The sequence below is a fragment of the Bison bison genome, unplaced genomic scaffold (genome assembly GCF_000754665.1).
Source record: "Bison bison bison isolate TAMUID 2011002044 unplaced genomic scaffold, Bison_UMD1.0 scf7180017858073, whole genome shotgun sequence".
NCBI classification, from domain to species: Eukaryota; Metazoa; Chordata; class Mammalia; order Artiodactyla; family Bovidae; genus Bison; species Bison bison.
The window spans coordinates 3,581-7,793 of NW_011488646.1; positions in this window are offsets into that span (position 1 = coordinate 3,581).

Sequence of the window (4,213 nt, forward strand, 5' to 3'; positions counted from 1 at the left end):
TCTGCATATGTGAGGTTATTGGTGCTTTCAAATTGTGGTGTTGGAGAAGACTCTTGAGAGTCCATTGGATGGCAAGGAGAACCAACCAGTCCATCCTAAAGGAAATCAACCTTTGAATATTCATTGGAGGGACTAATATTGAAGCTGAAGCTGCAATAATTTTGCCACTTGATGAGAATAGTCGATTCATTGAAAAAGACCCTGGTACTGGGAAAGATTGAAGGCAAAAGGAGAAGAGGGTGGCAGAGGATGAGATGGTTGGATAGAATCACTGGTTCAATGGGTATGAACTTGGGCAAACTCTTGGAGAGTGAGGGATGGGGAGCCCTAGTGTCCCTCCATGGGGACATGGAGGAAGAAAATTTCCTGCTGCAGTTCATGGGGTAGCAAAGACTCAGCAGGACTTAGCAACAGAACAAAAACAAGAACTTTTTATATCTGTTTCGCTTACTAAAGGGATAATAAATGCATATATCCACTCCTGTGAGCAGTCTATTAGATTCCTGTATTGGAATAACAGGCCACACAAAAGATATGTTTGAAAGTGTTTGGTCTTCTGAATCTCATACTATCTAGATGGCTTCATGCCACCACTATTTAAGGTTAAAACAGCCTACACATAGAGTTCAATTACTAGTTTGAACATGAAGTTACTCCCTATATTTTTCTAAACAGTTTTCAAATCTTTTCTAATACTGGGATGGATTTACAGAGGATGGTCATATTTTATGGAGACAGATTGTATCACCTAGAAAGGAACTTGGAGGTATTCTAGCTGAAGTCTCTGTCTTACATAAGGGAATCTGAGGTATAGAAAGGAATAGTGATGTGCTAAGTTCAGAGTGGCATTGTTACTTGGTTCATTGCAAATGTCTAAAGCCAAAGATCTCCAGGAAGGATGAAAGTTGCTGCTTCTGTATTTATCACATAACTTTGTACTTATTGGGTTATTGAACATTATTTTTTATGAATGTAGTTATACAACCTATGACCCATATGTTCTCTGCCTTAGACATACAGTGATATCTACGATTAGAGAGAGAGAAAGTCACTCAGTCATGTCCAACTCTTTGCAATCCCACAGACTGTAACCCATGAGGTTCCTCTGTCCTTGGGATTTCTCCACGCAAGGGTACTGGAATGGGTTACCATTTCCTTCTCCAGGGTATCTTCCTGACCCAGGGGCCAAACTCCAATCTCCTGCCTGGCAGGCAGATTCTTTACTATCTGAGATACAGGGAAATCCATTATCTACTATTGTTATGCCAAATTTCTACTCTAGTATTCAAGTGGCAAAGATGAAGTGGTTAGGATATGGGAACTTGCCTGTAGTATTAGCATACTGCACTGCCATTGATAATGCTTCATTTATACAATATTTGCTACCAGTTATTGTTATGTGTATGATAAAAAATGTGAAATAGAGATACTAAGAAGGGGAATATAGAGATGAGAGTTGATGTAGACAGACTAGAATACACCAACATTTTTAGTTCAGTTTTCGTATTTTGCAGAATCCTGATAGAAGAGCATTATACATTCTTGTTCAACCTTTTGAATTATAAATTACTTAAAATATATTTCCATAATTTGTTACTTAACCATACAATTTCTGGGAGAAGTAAAATCAGTCAATTCTATTTTTGGTCTTCCATTTGGTGGGATGAATTCTTTTCTTCTTTTTTATATGACACAAGTAGATCTAATAAAATTGGTTCATACTTAGATCAAATAATTCTTTAGATTCAGTAATAAATTTCTGTTATATAGATGGAAATATATTATTCACAGCAACATAATGACATCCTATTTTGATTGGACTTTATTACATTTCAGAGGTTTTCGGCCATAGTGTTACCTATAAGCAACAATTCCAAAATAATTTAGGTGAATTAATGAAATATGCTAGAGTTAGACTTTTAAAACTTTTATCTAAGATAAGAATTATCTGTGGCTTTTTATCCACCATGAGACCTTTTCCTAACATGTCATAATGTCTCACAAATATCACTCTGTGTAACAGAGGAATTTTTTAGGCTTTATTGCCATTCTAAGATATTTTCTCATAAAGGTATTTTACAATGGCAGTGAGAAAACCTAAGAACTTCAGTGGTTTCTATCTTTTACAATTTTAATGAATAAATAAGAATGCTTGTATTAAAGGATTTTTCAATAATGGTCAAATTTACACTTTCACAAGGAACAAAGTTAACACTCTAGTCTTAGGAAAAAGCAAATAAAATAGTAAAGGAAAATAAGCAAATAAAATAGTAAAGCATCAAGAACTTATAGCTCTTTACTCCTAGTATAATTAATATGCATGTCTTTATCAATCCATTATATTCATATCCACACCCCTTTATGTATATTCCAAAAAATCTGTTGAGTGTATACATATAATTTATATGCTATAAAGTAAATATGTATATTTAATAGATGTTATCCCTCTGCTGATTTTGCTTCTGAGATAAAATTAATACTCAAAAATGTTATCTAGTGTTTTCAGTTTATTAGGTATTTATTTACTCCTCTATTGTGATCTGGACAACATGGAAGTTTTGGGGGTAATGGACTCGATTTTTCACAAACAAGGTGAAATAAAATAATGCTTTAAGTAGATGGTTGTTTGTGAATGACAAAGAGATAAAGAGGACATTCAACAGGGGCCAAGAAGAGGAAAGAGAAAGAAATTGTCATGGAGAAAATGATAGAAAAAATTGATAATTGATAATGATAGCCCAATGATATACTTTATTAAGGTCGTTTCTGCTGTCCCCTAAAATCTCTTTTCTTATTTTTTAACAAAATATAGGGGAAATTGATAATTAGCATAGATAAGGTGTACAAGGTGAAGATTAAACACATGTGTGCATTATGACTGGGCTTCCCAGGTGGCGCAAGTAGTAAAGATCACTCCTGCCAATGCAGGAGACATAAAAGACATGGTTTCAATTCCTGAGTCTGAAAGATCCCCTGGAGGAGGGCATTGCAACCCACTCCAGTATTTTGCCTGGAGAATCCCCATGGACAGAGGAGCCTGACAGACCACAGTCCATGGGGTCTCAAAGAGCTGGGCATGACTGAAGTAACTGAGAACACATTGTGACATGATCACCACATAAGATTAGTTAACACATTCATTAATTCACATAGTTACCATTTGGAGTGTGTGTATAATGAGGACAGTTAAGATCTACTTTTCTAGAAAATTTAAAGTTTAAAATACAGAATTTTTAACTAAAGTCATAATATACATTTGAGACCCAGAACTTATTCATCATATAACAGAAAGGTTGTACACTTTAGTATTTCAAACTTTTTTCACTTACCAGACCTTGGAAACAATCAATCTACTCTGTATTTCTATTAATTACTATTTTTTGTATTCAACATGTATATGAGATAATACAGTAGTTATCTTTCACTGCCTGACTTATTTCACTTAGAGTAATGACTTCATGGTTCTTCCATGTTGTGACGAACAAGGCTTCTTTACTTCTAAAATACATGAGCTTGTCCACCTCATGGCTCACTTAATTATCAGATACCCTGACTAATATTGTTCCATTTCCCAACTTGAATAATTTTTAGATTTGTGACTGAATATATCTATCCAAAGACATACTAGTTTTAAATTTTGCTTTGGATTCATAACACTCCATATTTTATTTCATGATTGTTGGGCTTCTACTGAGTTACTTACCTGCTTAGTTAATTAATGCTTGTTGGTGACACTAGCTGATATTTATTAGTACAGAAAGTACAGTATGACCCATAAAATATAAATAATGCTCAAAAATCTCTCAGGAAGCACATAACAAATCTTCAGGCAAATTGAAATGTTGTTTGAATGAAATAATAAACAAACGACATTTGATCAAGTTAGAAAATTCAGGAAAGTTTTCAACAAAGAGGAGGTTCCATATATAAATTCTTGATACATATGAGCATGCTGTATTTGGAGACTGTAGCATTTCTGAAATTTTGTCTATATAACAAATGCCCATGTATAACATTTTAAGCATTGGGAAAATTTTGGTTCTCTTCTATGATGAAATATAATTCTAGAAATACAAAACCCAAAATGTGTTTATGTGTGTGAAATATAAACATTTAGCCCCATCTTTTAAGTTTCACTTTTTCCAGAGCCTGTTTCACATCTTTGTTCCTTAGACCGTAAATCAGAGGGTTTAACACTGGAGTCACAAGACTC